The 23272-nt window shown below is 42.2% G+C and overlaps 2 long non-coding RNA genes across 2 annotated transcripts in view; both read left to right on the plus strand.

Moving 5' to 3' along the window:
* Positions 1-481: 481 nt before the first annotated feature.
* On the plus strand, positions 482-4047 carry LOC119869526. Its single transcript, XR_005371568.1, has 2 exons — positions 482-547; positions 1107-4047. It is a non-coding gene; the product is annotated as an uncharacterized LOC119869526 (long non-coding RNA).
* A 3907-nt stretch (positions 4048-7954) lies between these two features.
* The window catches only part of LOC119869525, a 38761-nt gene continuing 23443 nt past the window's right edge, over positions 7955-23272 (plus strand). Inside the window, exon 1 of the long non-coding RNA XR_005371567.1 lies at positions 7955-8183. This is a non-coding gene — a long non-coding RNA (uncharacterized LOC119869525). The remainder of the gene's footprint in view (positions 8184-23272) is intronic.

Raw genomic sequence — 23272 nt, forward strand, 5'->3', positions numbered from 1 at the left:
CATCCTCCCACCAACCCACCACCCCCACCCTCCTCCACACCCCCATCCTCCTCCACACCCCCATCCCCCCCATCCTCCTCCACACCCCCATCCTCCACCACACCCCCATCCTCCTCCACATCCCCTCCATCCTCCTCCACATACCCCCCATCCTCCAACCCCCTCCCCATTCTGTGAACCTATGGGAAAAGTTTCTCCAACCCGGTGTATGATGAGGGGGTTGTAACACATAATTTCTAGTCCCTTCCAGCTCAGAAAGGCTGTAATTTCTGAACAAATACATCCCTTGCCTTTTGATAATTTTCTAGTGGAAAACCATGCAGCTTGGGCTCACATGCAAAATCTTTACTTTTGCAATTAGAACCCCCCCCCTCCCCCGCCCGGTCGGAGGTTTTCCAGTCCTGGAGCAGGCGGGGTCTACGCATGCGCGCCGCGCTTCCGCGGGGCCTGGGCGGGGGCTCTGAGTTTGGGGGGCGGGGGAGGGGGGGAAGTTCCTACCGGACGGGCCCGCTGTGGCCGAACCAGGACCAGGGGCGGTGTGACGTCGGTAGGTCCCGATGGGCCAGAGAGGGTTAAAGGTGGCCCCGGGGTTGGTTGAATGGGAGCTCAGCGGGCAGGCGGGCGTTTGCGTTTGGCTCCGGTTGACGGATGCAAAGCAGTGGGCGGGGATCAAGGGGGCGCCCCCCCCCCCCCGCCCCAGCGCGACCTGCGTCTCTTCCCCTCGGAGGGCTTGTCAGGCTTGTCCCCCGCGGGCTGCAGGGGCTGCAGGGGCTGAGGGGTGGGCCCGAGCGCCGCACACCTTCCTGGCTGCTCCCTCGAGGGCTCTGCAGCCAGGTCAGCCACCGGGGCCGGAGGTGTGCGGTGCGGTGCGGTGCGGTGCGGTGCCTGCCTGCGGGGCGGGGCGGGAGCTGGGGGCGAGCCGCAGGGAGCTGTCTTGGTAAAAGATAGCCGTGAGCCTCGAAAACGTGCTCCCATATTTCACAGCGGAAAGCAGGGTGTAGTGAGCTTTTTTATTAACCTCCGTGGGGACATTGCAGCGACAACTGTATAGGGGGGAGAGTGCTATATTCAAGTACCCACTGATCTTTGAAAGAGACTTTTTCCAGATCAGCAAAAGAGAAGTGATCGACGTGCACTGCGTGCCAGTGATGACCTTGAGCTTCATATCCACCAGCCGAGCAACATGTGATACTATGATGCTGGCCAGCACATGCTATGAGGAGCACGCCAGGTGTGGAAGACACCCAGGGAAGAGGCCACAGGCTTACCAGGACCTTGGAGTTAACCCGGGAGCTTCCCTTGAAGTTTGTAAAGATAGCCATCGAAGTCATGAGAAACAATAGCCCCACCTGAAGCTTGCCACCGGACACGTCTTTAACCTTCAGCTGTGTCCCCTTCAGGTGCAAGGGATCTTTTTGTTTTTTGTTTTTTTTTTTTCCACTAGGAAAACCTTGTTTACCTCCAAGACCACCAGTGGAAGCTTCCAGCTGTACCCAAGCCATTCCAGCAGAGGACACAGTGGACATACCTGAGTTTGAGGCAGAGCCCAGTGGTTATGGAGCCCCATGGACAAGAGGATCACCAGCCTCCTGTTTGGGTCCACCTCCTCTCATGAACTGTTTTCCCAGAAGCACATCCTTCCCTAATCACAGAGCCTACTGTGCCTGACAATGGGATAGGAGCCACAGCAAGTGCTGTGGACAGGGAGGCAACCGAGTACAGACTTGGCACATTAATACAGCACCAGCAGGAATAGCCTTCATGGATCCAGCAAGAAGTGGAACCTGCATGTTCATGACAGGTGCTTCTGATGTGGCCTCAGAGGTCTTCACGTACTTGGAGCAAGTGTTTGCTTCTAGTGCATACTTGCAGCATGTCAGCAAGAGCTGCTGGTTCCTCCCTTGTGGACAACATGTATGTGGTGACTGCAGGGACAGAGATGACCAGCAATTTTGTTGCAGAAACAGTTAAAGGTCCCACAGCAGACCTCTTGTCTCCATCCTGCAGGCTATACAGTGAATGGGATGGAAGCCAGAGAGCCCCCCAGCCCAAGGCAGAACCCAGAGGGATCAAAAGGAAATGGACAGAATTCTATCAGAAGTCAGTTCTAGCACCATGGGACCGAGGAAGACAGACAACCCTAATATCATCCTTCTTTGGCTCCTTAGCTCCCTGACACTAGGGGTGAGGGAAAGGAAAAATCCCCAGCAGCCCAGGAGACTGAGGACACAACTCCTCCTCCAAGAAAACACCACAAAGGAGTCCTGGGTTATGCCAAAATTGAGAGGGCCTGAACTACCACTCGTTCAGGGTCTTCAAGCAAAAAGGGTTCTTCATGAACTTCAAAGCCTGTCTTATTGTACAGAGTAGAGAGATGAACATCAAATCCAAGATGGTGGAGGAGTTGGAGTGGAGGCCCCCATGCAGTCATCTCAGTGCGGCAGGGGCGAGGTACCACTGAACTATATATCGGAGACCAAGGATGCAGGAATTTTGAAGCCTATTAGAAAAGGAGTTACAGCATGGAGACCTAGGTATTTCCAGTTATTTCTCAAGCTTGCCTTAGATTTAAGTAAATAACTTTAAAAAAAAAAGTACATTTTAAGAATTAAAACACCATAAAGCACAATTCAAAGGCACATCTCTTTTCATCATGAAATTCACAAATGCATGTTGGTGGGAAGAGTCTGGTAGGTGATGGAAGAACTGGAAAACACCTGTATTCACACCAAGAATGAAACTGTGACTCAGTGGGCCTGTGCTGGTCAGAGGAGGAGCCTCTTACCTTCTTTCTTAATCTGTTTGGATTGCTGTAACAAACATATCATAAACTGGGTGGCTTATAAATGAACATTTATTTCTCACCGTTCTGGAGGTTGGGAAAGCTAAGATCATGGTGTCAGCAGATACATTGACTGGTGAGAGCCCACTTCCTGATTTGTGGCTGTCTTCTCACTGGAACCTCTGATAGCAGAAGGGACAAGGGTTTGCTCTGGGGTCTCTTTTTTAAGGGCACTAATTACATTCATGAGGATACCACCCTTCGGGCCTAATCACCTCTCAAAGACCCTACCTCCTAATCCCATCACTTTGTGGGGTAGGATTTCAACATGTGAATATTCAAGGAACACAAACAGAAAAAAAATCTATAGTGCCTTGCTTCCTTTTCTCTAAAATGCATCTATTTAATTATGTAACCGAATGAGCCTCAAACTCCGGTGGACTTCAGAATCAGCAGAAGTGCTCTCTGAAATGCTTATTCTTGGCCTTAGACAAACTGTTACAGGACCATCTTAAGTGGTGCTGATGGAGATGACTCAGGATCTTCACTCAGAAGAACAGGGATACGTGGTCCAATTTAAGAACTGACCCTGAGTGTCAGCAAGTAGGCCCTGTACATTTTTTTTTTTATGTAGATGTGCTCATCTTTTTGAACTATGTGCTGGTTCATTTTAATCATACCTACTGTAGACATTCACCTCATTAACAAACGTTGGAATAAGAACTTACCGTATGCCAGGCACTGTTTTAGGTGTGTACCAGTTAAACACTTTTGATTTTTTAAAGATCTGTTTTTTGTAATGCTATATACAGTCTACCTTATTTTTATGGTAGCTGTGTTGTAGGGGTACTTACATCAATCCAGAACCTGTATAAACTAAGTGACAGAGGATAGGATGGGATGGAGAAGAGAGACAAGGCTTTTTGTTCTTATCCTTCTGCTGATTACCTTTGCAAACTATAGGGGACGCATCAAGCTTCCAAGGCTTTATAATGTTACCAAAAATATAAATACAAGTATGCCATGACATATGTAAGAAAAGACAATTGTTTTTCAACAGTGGGTTAGCGACGGGGAGGTCCTGAAGCAGTGGCTACATAGTACAAAAGAAAATGACACATCCTTCCATTGTTTTGAGAAGGTATCCAAATTGGGAAGCATTAACTTATCTTTCTCCCCTCTTAATGAATGGACATTAGGTTGAAGGCATGGAACAGCACACATATTTAAGGAAAGGAAATAAAATATCTTATTTCCTTACGATGCTAAAGGATTGCTTCTTTCTTACTAAGTTACTTTGTCACGGTCTTGTGTTATATGTAGGAAAAAAATAAGGAAAAAAATTAGAGTCACTGTTGGGAAATCCATTTGCTCTGGTTTCTACACCAACAGGAGAGGTTCATAATGTTGACATGTCCAGTCTATTATGGGCCACCTTGCATCTGGTGAAACTGGGGGGACCTTGAACATCCTAGTAGACTCATGGATAAGATCCCTAGCCAAATAACCCTCCTATCAAAGAAACCAGAGGTAGTTCCTACTTATCCTGGGGGAATGGGTTTCAGTCCTCTGCTAGCTAGCAGAATTATTCAAACAAGCCACTGAGGGAGCCAGATGCCACCTCACTCTCTTGACACTCAAAAGTCTGCTTGCCATAGCCCTTAGCTGTCCATTCCATTCCTGTATGGCTCTGCATGACATCAGTGTCCTCCTCTGGGCTGCACATATATGTGACTAATGAGCTTTTGTGGGTCTCATCTTCCAGTGTTGGCATCATGTGTTTGGCCATCACTGTAACCCTAGGGCAAGAACCCCTCCCTCCCCAACAGGAATCATAGGGGGTGATTAAAACATGTTTTATCCCCTGAGTAGGATTTTTGTTAAAATAAAACAAACTCCTATATTAAAAAAATATTTTATCTATTTATTCATGAAAGACACAGAGAGAGAGGCAGAGACATAGGCAGAGGGAGAAGCAGGCCCCCTTTGGGGAGCCCAGTGTGGGACTCCCTAGGGCTCATGCCTTGAGCCAAAAGCAGATGCTCAACCACTGGGCCACCCAGGCACCCCAATTCCTGTATGTTTAAATAAAATGTGCCTGTGCATAATTTTAGAAGGCTTTTTTTTTTTCATCCGTAACAAGATGGTCAGAGAAAGTGATCTCCTCGAATACTTTCTTTTCATCATAGCCTGTCCTTGTGATAGACTGGAGGTAACAAAATAAGTGGTTGGCCAGTTACATAGCGTCTGCAGGGGCCATAGATTATCACAGCCACAGCAAGCCCAGAATTAGTCAATATGGGGTAAAGGCAGGAGTCATCATTTCTCAGGAAGCAAACTAAAGCAAACACAAGAAACAAGGCCTCCCTCCAATTTATGATGGGTTATTATATTTAGGTTGGGAGAATGATTAACCTGTGTTGCTTACTTAATCATAAATAAGAGCTAAGCTCCCAATTGCCAGGCAGTACAGCAGATATCTGGGCTCCAGAAGAAGGTGTGAGTGGGAAAGAAGGCAAGAGCGGGTGTGTGTCATCAAATCAAGCTTCTGCCCCAACTGCACGTGCCCAGCAGGGACACGGGGACCCTTCATGATTTCTGCCCACGAATGGTTTCCCCTGAGAGTGTCTGGTGATCAGGCAATGAAGGCCACTCAGGCTGCGTAAAGGCTATGTAACATAAAGAATGGCTTGGGAGGTGAAGCCAGCAATTAACAGGGAAGCAGCCTTAGACCTTCCAAAGGCAGCACAGTGGTTGAGGGACTGCCTCTCTGCTAGTGTTTGTGAGAGAGTGCATTCACTGTGCTCCCCTAAAGTGGACCATAAAGGCTGGTTTGCACATCATCAAATGTACCTGGGGATTCTATTACCAAATTAGCTACCATTTATTAGCTACTATGTGCCCCCCAGTGCTACATGATCTCCTTTAATCTGCTTATCAACATTTTGAGATAGGTACTATTACCCACATTTTGCCAGGGAGGAAACTGCATTGAGTAATTTATTCAGACTTGTACAGCTAGAAAGAAGAGGTGGAGTCTAGATTCAAACCCAGAGCCAAGGTTCTGGATGATGTGCAAGCAACCAGGATGTGTCTGGGCATTTCTGGGGAGAAGGAACTAGCTAGGAGGACTATCTAGGACAAGCTGCTCCAAGTACAATGCCAATAAAGAGATAGGTCATGGCTTTATCACAAATATAATTTTGTATTAGAGCAAGAAATCAACCAGATGTCCCATAAGCATATACCATTAGGACCTGGTTGGAATACAGATGGATCCGTGTAGGAAGTGACATTCCAGTTAGGATGAAATAAACACAGAACCACATTGTGTATTTTGATGCCATTTTCTCAACAGCTTGCACCTTACTGTACAGATTTATCGAAGTAGTATCTTTGTGCTCTACATAAAGCACAAATCAAAATATGCATGCTCTGGCATCGATCAGCAGGCAGCACTGCATATTGGTTGCGTGTTTATTTCTCCTTTCCTTACGTAAGCGTGTTTACATAACATCAATACCCAGAGCAGGAGCCAGATGATGTTATGCTAACTGATGGGAATAGCAAAGTACTGCAGAGCTCAGCACTTTTGGACACCGCTGCCTTCTGATGGTATCGAATAATGAGAAACTCTCCACCTTGAGAACACACCTCCTGGAGCTTTGTACTCTGTTCATTGACTTTGCTGCCTTTGGGTTGATGGTAGCCTGTCTTTATGTTACATTGATTAGTTAGGGTTTGGTTTAAGCAATTATGAAATCCTTTGAGGCTTAAAAAACAAAAAACAACAAAAAAAAAAAAAAAACAAAAAAAAAACCCACGACCTGGCTGAATAGATAGGGACCTTCTTGAAGGTCTCTTGTTAAAAATTCATTGTTATGAAGTATTTTCGACATAGTGATTTATAATTGAATTCACAGAGCTTAATGTTAGGTCTGAAGGATTAACTTGTAAATTATGTAATTTGAGCTACAGCCATGCTAATTGTGTTAGTTCAGAAGATTGTTTACACGGACATGAAATCACTGTTTTGGAGACACCGGCAGAGTGAGACATCCCAACCAGATGAAGTTAGCTCCCCTCACCACTTCAGCACGTACTTTAATTAGTATTTATGTGCACTATATAAATACATAATTATTTGTACATGTCTGCTCTATGGTCTCTAATTAGCTTTGCCTCCTTTTTATTACCTTGAAAAAGACTTTTTTTCAGATGCCTCTATGTCTCCCTCCTCTCCAAATTTCAAAACTCCTAACTGAATCCTCTGAGCCCTGTGAACACACACCAGGATTTCATCTGGCAGTAAGAGTTTCAAGTCAATTAACGATCTCACAGCTTTGCAAGCCTCTCATAGGAATCAAACCTAAATGACTCTTCCCAGATACAAGTCATCTCTTGGGTAGTTTCTTGTCTTAGAGTAAAAAACACTTCCAATTACTTGTTTATGTCATCAAATGGCCACGCACTCCTCGGAGAGCCCACGTTAGAAGGAAAGTCAACGTCTAAATAAGCATTCATTTGTAAAAGATCTCCCTGTATTGAGAGGCCCAAGATAGTTTAAATGTATATGCTATTTCTATGTTATTTACCTACTAATTTACCTAATTTCCTATTCACTTTTTTGTCTCAGCTGTTTCACTTAGAGTGACCAGTAACACTTGATTTTCCCGGCCCACGCCCACATGTATTTCTAGCAGTTTTCTGTGTGCTCCACTTTTTATGAAAATCAAGTATATTAAAATCTGAACTTCTCTAGTGGTTAAATTGGGAGGGATTGTTTGTTTGTTTGTTTACATTACACAGGGTCCTTCACTTTACAAAAGGGATCAGGGACCTCATCTTTTCTTTCTGTAAATATTATTTAGCACATCAGTGACTAAAAAGAATTCTCTGGATGACAATACAACAATGTGAACGTACTAACTGCCACTGGACTGTACACTTAAAAGTGAGATGGTCAATTCTGGTGTATTTTACCACAATTAAGAAATATATGTTATTGAATTACTGTGGGCCTGCACTGTGCTAGAGGCCATGGCCACGTCCATGGCACTCTGCTGTCTAGTGCAGCAAATAATGGAGGAAATGTGGCATGGTGCTCTGAAAGATATGTTGCTAGACCTGAATATCTAGCAGTGGGAACCTAATTTACATACCAGGGCTCAGAGAAGGCCTAACATCAGGAGGTATGTTAACATGAGACAGTTTAGCCTTCTGAAGTGTGGGGAAGGGCTTCATGGGCAAGGGATCAGCATGGGCAAAAGATCTAAGGTGGGAAAGAATTCAATGTATTTGAGCAACTAATGAAAAGCCAGTGTGGATGAAGAAATTTATGACTGGAGAAAAATGTGACATGAAAAGAAGTTGGAGAGGCGTCAGAATCCAGATCACTCAGGTAAGAAGGATTTGGATTTTATTCCAAGTGAAAGGAAAGCCACTGAAAGGTTGTAAACTGGGGATTTACATGATCTTATTTATATTTTTACAAAAACCACCCTGGCTGTAATACAGATGGTGGATTGAGGAGGGAAAGTAGAAACAGAATAAATGGGGAACTATTTGAGTACTTTCTCCTCATGTATCTTAAAATATAATTTGCCTTTAAAATTAGACACAGAGGACATTGTATTTTTCATGAGTACATTTCAGGGAAAATAAAATGCAAAGTACATCCATTGGTAATTGTTTCATTATATGCATCTAAATTTTTTCTTTGACTTTTTCTACTCTGCTACTCTTTAATTTGCTTTCCCTTGTATTTTTCCTCAATGAGTAGGGGATTTTTTTTTTTTTTTGACCAAAGAGATAATTTATGATAAACTTATAAACTGTCTAACATTATTCACATGTCATGTATTACTATTGCTTTTCTTTAAATATCAGATAGTAAAAGCACTCCACAAAATATTTCACTGGCTCAAAATATGAACCTAAATTATTGATTAGTATCTTCCCATCAAGGTCAATATTGTCTTCCCTTTCATCTTACTTGAAACATCCAATATTTTCTTGGCTAATGGGCATGACCCCTAGGGATCAAGTAGAAGGTTCCTGAAGAAAGGGCACATCTCTGGAATAGGCCAGATTCTCCAAGACGTGTCTGTTTCAACACTAAAAAAACTTTTTTTTTCTTTAATACTTGAATTGCCAAAACCAAGGACTGGCAGAGAACACACATGGCATGAGGCCAGAATTCCCATGACCAATAGTGAAAATTAAGTTGTGCTAAGAAGATGTACCAAGGCACTCTTTGCCTCTCTGCATCTTCAGTCTTCCTTTCAAAGAGCCAAAACCATGTAAAGTATAAGAAAATACCTCATGATGGTGCATAACTCTGAATGCTTAGGCTGAAAACACCAGGAAACAGGACTTCATGTCCCTCTTCCCAGGTTTATGGTTTGAGAAGTAGCCGACACACTGCCATCCTATCTACAAAATCCCACCCTCTTCTCCATGTCTCTCCATGTCTCTCCAGATCCAGCCACTCTCAGAAAATAAGTGTGATGGGAAGGGTAGAAAAAGGAAAGTGTATCTTGGTTTAACTACACTCACTGCTGAAACAAATAAACCCTAACATTTCAATTAATGCAGTAGAAGTGTTTTCCTCCCTCACACAGTTTTCCAATTTGAGTTGCCAGGTGGTGATTAGGAGGTTGAACAAGGTCTGCTCCACACAGTCATTCAGGGATCCAAGTTGCCACAGGCTCAGCCCTCTAAAACATGTGGCCTCTTGGGGAGGGAGATAGGGGGAAATGGGAAGTTGTTCAAAGGGCATAAAGTTAACAGTTATACAAGACCTATAAATTCTAGAGATCTGCTATACAACATAGGGCCCCTAGTGAATTGTATGGTATCATGCACCTCGAAATATATCAAAAGGGTAGATCTCATGCAAAGTGTTTTTATCACACACACACACACACACACACACACTAAAAGCAAAGGGACCCAAGGAAACCCTTGGAGATCATGGATATGTTTTGTTTTGTTTTGTTTTGTTTGTTTTGTTTTGATGGATATGTTAGCATAGGTATATGCATATGTCCATGCTTAACAAATTGTATACATCAAATATGTGCACTTTTTGGTATATCAATTATACCTCAATAAAAAACATGTGACTTCTAATGTTTCCCTGAGCACCAAGAGCCAGTGAGCAGATGTGAGAAAAGAGAGTGGCCCACATATGGCAACTTTTGCTTGGTCAGACCACAAGTACTGCTATACTCACTTCCACTCATGCCTCCAGCTAGAATCCTAACTGCAAGGGAACTGAGATAGCTAGTCTGGCCCTGTGTCCAGGAAGAAGAGGAAACAGGGTTGGTGATTACGATGAGGATGGTGTGGTTCTCATGTGTAAAGAGCTAAAAAGCAGGAGTGGAAAGTGGACTGCTGGAAATTGTGTTTTATTTACTTGTTTGCTCATAGTTACAGAGAATCAGAAATTGGGAATGGAAAAAATTATTGTTTTTCAGTAGATGAATATCTATTAGAAATTTGAAATAGCTATCAACTTATCTCAACTAAAGATCTGAGAAAGGAATTTATTCATTACCTACATTCAGAGGGTGGAGCAATAATGATTCACCTTCGGTGTATTTGATTGGCAAACACTGAGTCTATACTGACTACAACATGAGTAAAAACAAAAACTTAAATGGGGCTTATGAATTTTTTCTTAGAAAAAAATTAAAGGAAATATCACAGGAAGACAGATTAAAAACATACCTCTGCCCATGGCTTATTTTAGAAACCAGAAGTAAAACACTCTCAGTAGAATGAGAGACAGCAAAACTCCTAGGAAATGAAAGTTGTGTAAGGAATGAATGGTCCAAGATGAGAAACGTAAAATAGAGGAAATGGGGGGAGGGTTGTTAATGACATTGAAAACTATAGAAAACGCAATAGGAACATTAAAATCATCTTTGGAAGTGTGTGGAAGGCACAATTGGAGCAGAGGAAAGTGAATTAGGAACATAGAAACAAACTTGAATTTTCACAGAATGAAAAGAAAGTGAATAGACGTGAAAGGATGTCAAGAAAGAGAACTGAGCTCACCATATAGGTGAGTTGGGTTTTGGAGAAAAGGCCAGAAAAAAATACTTTATGAAGGTGATTTAAGAGCTGTATATGGAGAATAAGAGCCCTTTAATTCCAGACCAATGTGAAGTAAAAGATACAAAGAGACATATCCTGGCACATATTTTGATTTATAAGGATAAAAAATTTAAATCCGACCCAGGGCCAAAAGATAAGCCACCCACAAAAAAGAGAAAGACAGGTAAAAATTCACCTGTCTCTGTACCTCTTGAGAATTGGCAATGAAGAGAAATTTCTATATAATATCAAGATGAAATCCATTAAGATCCAGCTCTTCATAGGCAGCCAAATTGTATGTTAGACAAAATAAAGGTATATTCAGAAATGCAATAACTTACTCAACGACATAATCAAACTAACTGGTAGTGAAGCAAAATTGAGAGCTCATGAATGGGGAAGTGACAGTATAGGAGAGCTTGGGGCAAGCACCAAAAGCAGCACATGACACATTAAATCTTAATGATCTCCTAAACACAGCTGAAAATGAAATCGTGTCAGAATATTTCTTGGAAGAAAAAATTTATCCTGTAAAATGGTCTCATCTATTTAATGTACATCCTGCCCTTTCCCCGTCCCTGCAGCAGCCTCTGAGGCACCTCTCTGGGGGTTCTGCAGGACACACTGGAAATCCCAGGCTCTTACACTAATCATCTCGCCCTGAATTACAAGGTTTTCTGGGATGTTTTTCCTCCCAACAATTCTGACACCAAATGTGTGGGTTTGTCCCACATCAACAACCAGTTCTCCAAGTCTCTGGACACCACCTGGGTGTCCCACAACTCAATTCAATTCTGATACTAACCATCTGGAAATAGTGTTAGACTCCAAAGGCTCAAGGTTCAGTTGCACAAGACTCTGCCCTCCTTTAGATGCCAGACGTAAGTTCCCGAGTGCCACCTGTCCTTCTTACCAATGGGCTACACATCAAGGATTCCCATGACCTCAGTTTCAATGATTTGCTAGAACTACTCACAGAACTCAGGGGGAACACTTTACCCACATTTACCAGTTTATTATAAAGGATATAACTCAGGAACAGCCAGATGGAAGAGATTCATAGGGCAAAGTATGGCAGTGGAGGCAGGGGATAGAGACTTCCATGCCCGCTCTGAGGGTGCCACCCTCACAGTACCATGATGCATTCACCAACCTGGAAGCTCTCTGAAGCATGCCATTTAGAGGTTTTTATGGAGGCTTCACTGCATATGATTAAATCATTGAACTCAATCTCTAGCCCCTCTCTTCTCACTCTCTGGATGTCCTGGGGATGTGGGTGAGAGTTCCAACCCTCTAATCACATAGTTGGTTCCTCCCAGCAACCAGCCCTCATTCCAAAGCTATCTAGGGTTCTAGAAAGAGTCACTTTATCAATATAAACTCAAGAATGGTTGAAAGGGGCTCATTATGAATAACAAAACACTCCTATCCCTCAGAATATTCCAAAGGTTTTAGAAGCTCTTTGTTAGGAACCATTGACAAAGACCAAATATATAGTTCTTATTGTATCACACTTCTCATAGTTTCGTTTGTGTTATTTTATTATTGCTTTTTGTTTGTTTGATTCTTGAATGCTTGTGGTCTGAGTCCTTTCATGAATGGAGCAGGAGAAAATATCATAAAGCATTGAGTAATATAAAGAGTTCACACAGAGCAGGCATATAATCAAAATCAATATAGCCAGCAAGCCAGCCCAGAACTAAAGGCAGGGGGCTCTGTGTACAGGATATTTCTTGTGTTTTCCACAGACTGCCAATTACTTGGAAGAAGGGATATAATTGTCACACAGAGGACACAGCCCAGCTAGCACCTATGCATGTGGTTCTCTGTTGTTTTTAAAAGTCAAATGGTCCAAAAAAAAAAAAAAAAGTCAAATGGGACCATTATTTTTCTTCTATGGACCCCAGTTTTTTTTTTTTTTAAAGTAAGCTCTATGCAGGGTTTGAACTCATTACCCCAAGATCAAGAATCTCATGCTCTACTGACTGAGCCAGCCGGGCTCTCCTGGACCTCATAGTTAGGATTGGGTATACTAAGTAATAATTTTCCCAATTTTAGTCATTGTAGATACTGATCATGCTTACTCAATGGGGGGAAAATGAGTTCTTATGGACTGAATGAAAATATCTTACTCTTAATCATAAAGCACAGATATATAGATATGTGAGTACATACAGTACATAAAAGCATATGCAATATATCTCTGATATTAAAATTTCATGTGGGTGACTAGGAAAAAACCATATCTAAAAAGCTGATGATTTTATTTTTTTATTTTTTATTTTTTAAATATTTTATTTATTTATTCATGAGAGAGAGAGACAGAGAGAGAGGCAGAGACACAGGCAGAGGGAGAAGCAGGCTCTCCATGCAGGGAGCCTGATGTGGGACTCGATCCCAGGTCTCCAGGATCATGCCCTGGAATAAAGGCAGCACCAAACCGCTGACCCACCCGGGCTGCCCAAAAGCTGATGATTTAAAAAAAAAAAAGGTAATGATGTTTTCATATAAATGACTTCTTTTTTTTAAAGTTTATTGATTTAAGTAATCTCTACCTCAACGTGGGGCTCAAATTCACAACCCCAAGATCAAGAGTCACATGTTCCTCTGACTGAGCCAACCAGATGTCCCAAATGACTTCTATCAGAAATTTTGATCTGTATTACTTTATCAGTATTATCACATTTGGTTGGAATTTCAATCAAAAGCAAATAAATGCCATATCTTAGCTTGTGAATAAGTATAATTGGTCATTCAACAGTGAACATTTTGCCAGACAATGATCTAGAATACAAAATGCTCAGGATATGAAAAGATAAAACTCTGTCCTGCTTCTCTAATAACTTACATTCTAGTTGGGAGAGAGAGATAGTAAACAAATTAATAAAAATATGGATAATATATCAACCGATGATAAAGTATTAGAAGAGAAAGAAGGCAAGATCTGACAGAGAAAAGAGGTATACTGTTTCATATAAGGTGACCAATTAGAGAAGGTTCCCTTTGATGAGGTGACATTTGAGTAGAATCCTGAAGGCTTTGGGGCAGAAACTGTTTGGATAACTGGGGAAGAATGTCCAGGTAGAGAGAAGTACAAAGGACCTGAGGTAGGAGTGGCTCAGTATGTTGGATGTATTACAGAGAGGCTCATGGAGTAGCAACAGAGTGAGCAAAAGGGAGGAGTAGGAGATGGGATCAGAGTAGCAGGTAAAAGGGAAAGGTCAGGGGATGTAACAACATGACATAACTGAGTAAGGTGGAAAGCCTTTGAAAAATTTAAACAGAGGAGTTTATTATGTGATTTCCATCTTCAGAGGTTACATTGGCTGCCTAGTAGAGAATAGATCTTAGTTCGATGAGCTTGGAAGAAAGGAAACCAACTGGAAGACTACTGCAATAGTCCAAGCAGGAAATGGTGGAGACTAGATGAGGATATTCAGATTTGGGATACACTTTACAACATGCTTTTTTGGAAAATCCAAGACAGCCAAGACCACCATAATGAAAGATTTTATGTTGGGAAATACAACATCATCTTATGGTTCTAGGTCTTATTTAGGAGAAATCTTTGCATGTGTTAAAAAATAAAAGGGGATTTTTCCTGGTCTGGTAATTCTTCAGGTTAGCAAAAAACAAACCAGCAAATCTCATATTTTATTTTATAGGAAAATTTTGTTTGTAGTTGCACCAAATTTCTATTTGGGGAAGGAGTGGCTCTTATTAAAAGACAAGCTCTGCATGTTTGGTTACACAGATGTCCTTTATTTCTGAAGCTGTCAACAATATTTCCATGATTGCAAGTGGTCTAGGTTGATGTAACCTGCTATGCTACGTAGTGTTTGAAGTGCATTTGTATTTCCAGAGCTCAGAAAGTACATAACGAGCATTAATGAGTCTTCCCATGCAATTTTTAGCTCACTCCTGGCATTGATCAACTGTGTTATGCTTAGTGTGGTGAAACTTTCTTCCAGATAAAAAATCCGACTTTGGCCCTGAAATCTGTTTTTCCGATGGCTATTAATCAATTTTGCAAGCTGCCTCAAATTCTTTTTGGAGATAGGCTGTCATAAATAAGTAAAAAATAATCTTTGGTTAGTCCGGAAGTGGGGAAGTGCAAGCTAGTATACGTGCCAGATAGCATGGCTGAACATATTTATGCATATGGGAAAGCCTGACTCTTCCTTATGGTTACGTGGGTCATACTGCTTGCATATCACCCTCCTCTCAGTCTCACGAAGGGTTGTAAACAGCATGTAATCTAAGGGGCTGCTATCAAAACAAATTCATTTCATGAGATGTGAGCTGTCACTGCACTTTGGCAATGACTTGAGATCACTGGTTAGGGTTTTTATAGCATGTTTCCATAATGGGCCTGTATTCCTCATGAAGAGGAGGATTTACAGGGAAAAGAAAATTCACAAGTCTTTTTAAACAGAGACATAGAGTGGCTCCCTCATTTCTGGAGTGCAAATAGATTATATATTATATATGGCTAAGCAGTATGTATGTAAATATACATTGAGAAAATATTTGTATTTTATATCACAAATATTGTTTACCCTGTGTGTGGTCAATGTATATTTCTAAGTATTTACTAAAGGAAAACCATGTGGCTTATCTTACACCTCAGATAAAGTGGAAAAAGAGCTGGCAGGCCTGAGATTGAGAAAAGATCATAAAATATTTAATGATCTGAGGACAAGGGGGAGAGGACTAAGATCAAACTTACATTAAAAGCAGTGCAGCCAGGATGCCTGGGAGGCTCAGTGGTTGGGTACCTTCCTTTGGCTCAGGTCATGATTCCAGGATCCTGGCATCGAGTCTTGCATCAGGCTCCCCCACAGGGAGAGGGAGTCTGCTCCTCCCTCTGCCTATATCTCTGCCTCCCTCTCTGTGTCTCTCATGAATAAATAAATACAATCTTAAAAATAAATAAATAAATAAATAAATAAATAAATAAATAAATAAATAAAAGTAGTGTAGCCAGCTAGCCACCAAAAGACAGCAGTCTCTCCACTGATTGAAGAGTGTAGGGACCAGAAGTATGGGGACCGAATTATTCATGGAAGGAACACACCAAAATGCATGCTGCGGAAGAGAGAAGCCCATGAGAGAAGCCACCAAGATAGTGCCTCCCCCCAGCCCCCCGTGTGTCAAGAATTGACATGTTTATGATCTTTGGGTAAGCACATGAAGGAAAGGAAGGGACGAAGAAAGAGGGGAGAGTCCAAGCTTCTGGCATAATCTTGCCATGGTTCCTAAAAACAGAAGGCTATGAAAGCTACAAATCCTTAAACCATGAAGTGCTATGTGAGTGTCTCTTCCACACCAACTCTAAAAGTAACAAATCATGTGATAGCTTTAAAAGAAAATAGCCCAAGGGCCACCTGGGCGGCTCAGTTGGTTAATCATCTGGCTCTTGATTTTGGTTTAGGTCATGATCTGAGTCCTGAGATTGAGCTCTGCATGGGGCTGGCTCCATGCTGGGTGTAGAGCCTGCTTAAGATTCTCTCTATTCCTCTCCCTCTGCCCCTTCCCTCCTCTCCTTCTCTTTCTCTCTCTCAAAAAAAAAAGAAAACAAAAAAATAAAACAAAACAAAACAAAAAACCCAACCCTCCTCCTCCAAAACAAAACAAAACAAAAACCTTTCAAAAACTAAATAAAAAATAACCCTTTTTTAGAACAGCGTGGGGGAGATTGAAAACAAGATAATACTTAAAGGTGAAGGGGGGGGAATGCACCAATATTCATAAAAAATTACAGACCCCTGAGAGCTCCAGACTTTTTGAAGATCCCTAACACTGAGAGAAGTGTTCCAAGTATTCCGAGAAGTCAGCTTTGCTATGCACAGACCAGGACCTGGAGTCCGTTTACAATATCTGAAAACTTCAATGTAAGTTCTAATTAAGTTTGCTTCTCTAAAGATCATGTTTAGTAAAAGCAGTCTGGAAGTCAGCAAGACCCAAGATGTGCTTGGGAATCTTCTTTTTAAGTCTTGCTCTTAAGGAAATCTGTAACTATTTGTAGTTGTTTATGTCCTTATATGGAAAAAGAATGTATTTTGCTGGAGAAAAACAAAAATAATGAACTGGATTTATGGCTAATTTCTCTCGATTATCTTCTTTCACAAGACCTTAATCCAAGGATATTCAGTGAAATAATACTCCAGCCCTAGAGACAGTTACCAGAAGTGCAAGCACTACATAGGAAACAGATATATCATTTTAAGATTGCATATTGTAATGTCCTAAATCACCTTCTTGTCACTAAGAATGAGGCACTAAATTTCTTTCTGAGTGAGGAGGCCACCTAAGCAGTTAGGGATGATGGTAATATAGTATCATGCTGGTTTCCAGATTTGGTAGCTGTCCTGTAGCTCTCCAGGAGAGTGCCTTGTTTTTGGTTAATGCACACTGAAGTGTTTATACTTAATGGGCATCATGGCTACAATTTACTCAAATGGCTCAGGGAGGAAAAACAGCAAAGAGAGAATAAGAAATCAAATGTAAAATGTTCATGACTAAGTGATAAGATGAGAAAGCTTTTTGAATTATTCTTGCAACTTCTCTGTAAGTTTGAAATTATTTTTTAAAAAATTAAGACAAATACAAAAAGACAGTTTGAAGAGTGTCTAATTGGCCAAATTTTAGATTATTTGAAGTTCAAAAAAATTGTGACCATGATTGTAATTCAACGAATAAACAAGAATCCATGAGTCCACAATGAGAGAGAGAGAGAAAAGAAAGGAAGGAAGGAAGGAAGAGAGAAAGATAAAAGAAAGGAAAAAGGAAGGGAGGGAGAGAGGGAAGGAGGAAGGAAGTACTTAGGACCACCAGAGCCTACTATTACGCCAACGTCTTACTCTGGTCTTAACTCTGACTTTTTTGGTAAAAAAAAACGACAACAACAAAAAACAAACAAAAACAACCTTTACCATGTCTTTTTGAGAGGAATTAAAATTCATCAGTTGCTTAGTGATAGAAAGTTTTTTTTCAGAAGAATGTCAGCTCCCCTATATTGAAGAAAGGATAGGCTAATAATCACCATTTAACAATTGTTCCCGGGTCACTCGGTTTTTGTCCCCAGTGCACCAAAGAATTGGCAAGCTGAAACCAGAATGAGGAGATAGAGTTTAATGAGTAGATAAGTATAGCAACTTGCAAAAGAGAAAGTGGGCCAATGCTGGAGCCAGGGTGGCAAAGGCCCCAAGAAGCACCAGCTGCATTCATTTAAGCCAGCTTTTTGCATATGTAAATTTGGCTTTGATTGACATTTTTGATTGACAGCTGGTGGGTATATACACTTCAGCTTCTGAGCTTGCACCTACCCAGGATACATTCTGTTGTGATTGTATTCATTTATATATTGCATATTTAGGAGTTTCTAATGGGCTTTGTTGTGACTTAGGGTTACCTAAGGGCAAGTTGCACCTTTTATGCGCATGTTCAGCTATTTGGAAGTCCCCTTGTGGTTTTTGTGTGGCTCTGTGGTTAGGCCTTTCCTGTTCTGTTAACTCTCAGGGTGGCTCTGAGACTGTAGCTGGCATCTGCTGTATTCTTCCCTGCTCATGCCTGACTTGCCTGACATTCTCCTCTCAAGTGATTGGACCCCAAATCATTGGGAATTGAGGCAATGACCACTTGGCTTCTTGGAGCTGTTAAAGATTTGGGGCGTCTATCACTTGTCAGGTGTCAAGGACAGAAGGTAGTGGTGGCTGGTGGTGTCCATCCAAGGGACTTCCAAAAGGGAAAGAGGCACAGGCACCTAAAGGTTGATATCCTTGATTGAGGACCAGTTGGAGATTGGTAGCCTGTAATCTGGAGGAGACAAAGGGCACTGATATATTGATTAGTGGGGGAGGGGGGGTCCAACGAGTAATGTCAAGAAAACCCCTAGATGAGGGGAATAAAGGGTATAACCCATTGCTAATATGGAGGACAAGGGATTCCACCAAGGGGTTTGGGTGTATTTGTTTTCAAGGTTGGTGGCATGAGTTAAAAGTTCCCATATATCTTGTTGGATTTCTAGGGATTTATTGACATAAAAGCAACATTCCTCTTGCAAGAATAGACAAGTTCCTCCTTGTACCACTATAGCAGATCCAGGGCTCGTCTATTTTGGAAAACAACTGTGGCAAGAGAGCATCTTTCCCAACCTTAATTAGAACTTGGTCACCAGGTTCATATAGAAGATGCACCTATTATTTGTTGGTAGGTACTGTTAGGCTGTATTCCTTTAAAGCCTACTGGAATTTAGATAGATGAGCTTGTATGTCAGTAGTCTCTGGATCTATGAAGAAGTCTGTAGTTAGGAAAGGTCACCATAGAGGGCCTCAAATGGACTTAAATCCAGGGCCTTCTTGGGAGCTATGAGGAGAAGGGTAATTGGCAAGGCTTCTTTCCAATCTAGAGATGTCTCTTGTGTGAGTTTTTTTAATGATACCTTTTAGGTGTTGGTTGGCCCTTTCCACCTTCCTGGAGGACTGTGGCCTCCCAAGTACATTGGAAGTGGTATTTGATATCCTGTGCTTTGGGACAGATTGAACTATGGTATCTTCAAAGGAGGGCCCATTGTCACTCTGAAGTGACTCTGGGAGACCAAACTGAGGGATGATTTCATGTAGAAGTTTGGTTACTTCAATTGCCCTTTGAGTTTGTGTGGGGAAGGCCTCCATTCACCCTATGAAAGTGTCAACAAGCATGAGGAAGTATTTGTATCCTCTGCAGGGTGGCATCTGAGTAAAATCCATCTGCCAGTCTTCTCCAGGGTAGGATCCTTGCCTCTTTATTGGTTGGATTAGTTGTGGGTGATGAGCACCCCTGGGAGTTGTTACATATGTGCAAGTGGGAAAAGAGGTTATTTGTTGAACCATCTGGGAGAGTCCTTTACCTTGGAATGTTCTGGAAATGAGAGTTTATAAAGCATCTCTCCCTAAATGATTCATGGGAGGGCTTTAACTAGTTTCCATTGAAGACTTTGAGGAATGGCCAAGATTCCATCTAACGAATACCATCTGCTGTCATCTAGGGAAATTTCTTTTTGTTTACCCAGGCTTTGTCCTTTTCTGTATATTTGGTTTGTGGCAGTGATAAAGGGCCAAGTATGAGGGTAGGAGAGGCTGCCTGATTGGCAGTCTGATCTGCATCCTCGTTGCCCTGTGTTATTTCTGAGTCCCCATTTTGGTGACCCTTGCAACGGACCACTGCCACTTCCTTGGGTTGGTGTGTAACCTCAAGCATGTGGGCTATGTGAGCTGCATATTTGATGGGTATATTTTTGGAGGTGAGGTGGGTATATTTTTGGAGGTGAGGTATCCTCCAGCCCTACGTATCCTCTTTCTGTCCAAATGGTTGTGTGGGCAGGTAGGACTAAGAAGGCATATTTGGAATTGGTGTAGATGGTAACCCTCTGATTCCTAGCCAGCTCTAGCACCCTAGTAAGAGCAATGAGTTAAGCTAGTTGAGCTTATGAGTTGCTTAGGTGGGCTTGTGCCTCCATGGTAGAATGAAGGGATGCTATAGTATAATCAGCTTTTCTCTTGCCTTCTTCCATGAAGCTAATACTATCAGTGAACCATATTTCATTTTATATTTTATAAAGGTTGGTTGGCAACGTCAGGCCTAGGCTTTGTGGGTATGGAAAGGATCTCTGTGCATGAATGGAAGGGTTTTGTGTCATGCTCTGAGACTGGTAGTTGGGTAGTGGAGTTGAGAGCGCTGCAAGTGAGGGTTTTCTAGTAGTAGAATTTGGTTTGTGGAATTCTGCTGTCAGAGAGCCCGTTTGATGCCTGATTAGTCATGAGGTCTGGATTTTGATGAGTGCTGAGGATTTGTATGTATTTGCTGGGTTTGGCAGACCTATTGCAGGTCCCTGTTTAAGAAGCTCTTTAAATTGCCCATAGCTAACTGTTGTGAAGGTCCCCAGTTCACAGGAGTAGAGTCTAATTTGCCATTTAGAGCATCATAGAAAGTCTGGACAATAAGTCCATAGCTGGGAATCCAGATTCTACAGTATCCCATAAGGCCCAAGAAGGCCTCAGTTGCTTATAGCTCTGGTAGTACCCATTATAAGTTAATTATAGCTTGGATTCGTTTTGGGGAAAGACTGTATCTTTAAGGGGATTATGAGAACTCCCAGATAAGACACCTGCTGCACCAATTGAGCTTTGGACTTGGATATTTTATAACCCTTTTCTGTCCAAAAGTTTAGGGTTTAGGCTATGTTGGATGGCCAACTCTTGAGTGGGGAGCAAATTATCCACATATTGGAGGATTGCTCCCCCTGAAAGTTGTCAGTCTTGTAAATCCTTAGAGAGGGCTTGGCCAAACAGATGAGGGCTCCCCTAAATCCCTGCAGAAATGTTGTCCATGTAAGTTGCTAGATGGGTGCACAAGGGCATTCCCATGGAATGCAAACAGAAATTGCAATAAGATGCAAACAAAAGCATCTTTAAGGTCCAGGACCATAAACCAGAGGCCATTTGGAGGATGGTGCCCAGTATAACATATAGATTTCACACAGTTGGGTATGGGGGTATAACAGCCTCATTAAGGGCTCACAAATCCTGGACTAGGCAATAGCTGTTGTCCTTTTCCTTAACTGCTAGGATGGGAATGTTGCAGGATAAAGTTGTGGGGCTAAGAAGCCCATGTTTTAAAAGCTTGGTAATTATGGGCAGTAGATTCAGTCTTGCTTCAGGTCTGAGAGGGTTTTTTTTTTTTTTTTTTTTGAGGGTAGTAATGGGGGCCCCTAAATTCAGTTATAATGGGTATGGTTGATATTGTTCTTCCAGGGATTCTCTGATCCCAGATGTCAGGGTTGACTAGGGAATCTCAGTCTTTTAGCATTTGTGTTGGAATTGGTGAGGGTCATGTTAAGAGAGCCCCTAACATGTTCCATAGATAGTTTTTAGTATAAGGCTAAAAGATGACTACAGACCTCTATTTTTTTAAGAGGTCCTTGCCCAATAACGGGCTGAAACATTCAGGAATAATTTTAAAAACTATGGATAAATGCTTGTCCCTCCCAAAAGCAGAACAGGAGATCAGTGAAATGTCTGATGGCCAGTTGGCTAGACACTCCCATGATGGTGCAGGTGTTAGAGGAGGGAGGTCCAGAGAAGGAAGTCAAGACACAATAGGTGGCCATATTATCAGGTAGGAAAACAGTTGGCCTACCTGCCACAACCATTTGCAACCTTGGGTCCAGTTGGGTGATGTGGATGCTCAAAGATGGGGCCAACTGGAGGGGGCCTTCTCATTCTTGGGCAGTCATCTGGGAGGCTGCTGGTAGCCCTGGTCCCCTTTGGGTCAAGGGACAGAGAGAAGCCCAGTGCCCCGTTGCCCAAATTTGTAAGAGGAGGATTGTTTTTGTTGGGGCAGCCCTGTGCCCAATGCCTTTGTTGTTAGTAAACATGGCATTTATTTTTGATTTTTTATTTGCTTGGGGGGGCTTTGGAAGCAGCCTGGTCTTATAAGTCAGCTAGCATTTGGGCATGCTTGACATCTTTTCTTTTTTCCTGCTCTGGAGTTCTAACCTCTGTTTCTGTATCATGGTTATAAAGGGTCATGATCACCATTTCATTTAGGTCAGCCTTAGGTTCCTGAACCAGTTTTTTGTAAATGCCCTCACAGGAGTCTAAGTTGAGATCGGTTTATGTTGTGAAGGCCTCTTTTAGCCTATTTATAAAGGTGTTTGGGTTTCCTTCTGGGCTCTGACTGATGGCTATTACTTTGGAAAAGTTAATGACTTTATGGCAGGCATCCCTTAATACAAATATCGAAGGGATTTCTTTCCCACTGTTGGGCTTCATTGCTATAGTCCCATCCAGGGTCCACAGGTGGGACCATGGTCTCTCTGATAGGATACTTAGGATTAGAGAAGTACAGACCATCTGCATACTTTCTTGCCTCCTTTTTCTCCCTTTCTAACTCGGTGTCAGAAAGCACTTCTCCCAGGATAACCATAATCTCTTTCCAAGTCATTTCATATAGGATGGTGATATGTTGAAAGCCCTTGATATATCTATCATGGTTATCCGAGGAGCTCCCTAGTTTACCTTTGTTTTAGTTCCACTAGGGAGAAAGACTTATGCATAGATTGTGTCCCAAACTCACCACCTGCTGCCTCCACTAGGGGTTAGTTTCTTTATGGTGGGGGTAAGGGAGGTCTCCAGTGTGGCAGGGTTGAGGTGGGGGTGCCTCTGCAGGAGCTGAAGGAGACATAGGAGGTGGGCAATGTTGTCCTAGGTGGTCAACGTTGTCCTAACCAGAGGGTGGTGAGAGTAGTAACCTTACAGTTCTCCAATAGGTCCTTACTTTCCCTGAGGAGAAAGAACACCTGAACATAGGGGATTTCTGCCCATTTGTCTAGTCTTGTAGTATAGG

Source organism: Canis lupus, chromosome 16, assembly GCF_011100685.1.
Source record: "Canis lupus familiaris isolate Mischka breed German Shepherd chromosome 16, alternate assembly UU_Cfam_GSD_1.0, whole genome shotgun sequence".
Lineage (NCBI taxonomy): Eukaryota > Metazoa > Chordata > Mammalia > Carnivora > Canidae > Canis > Canis lupus.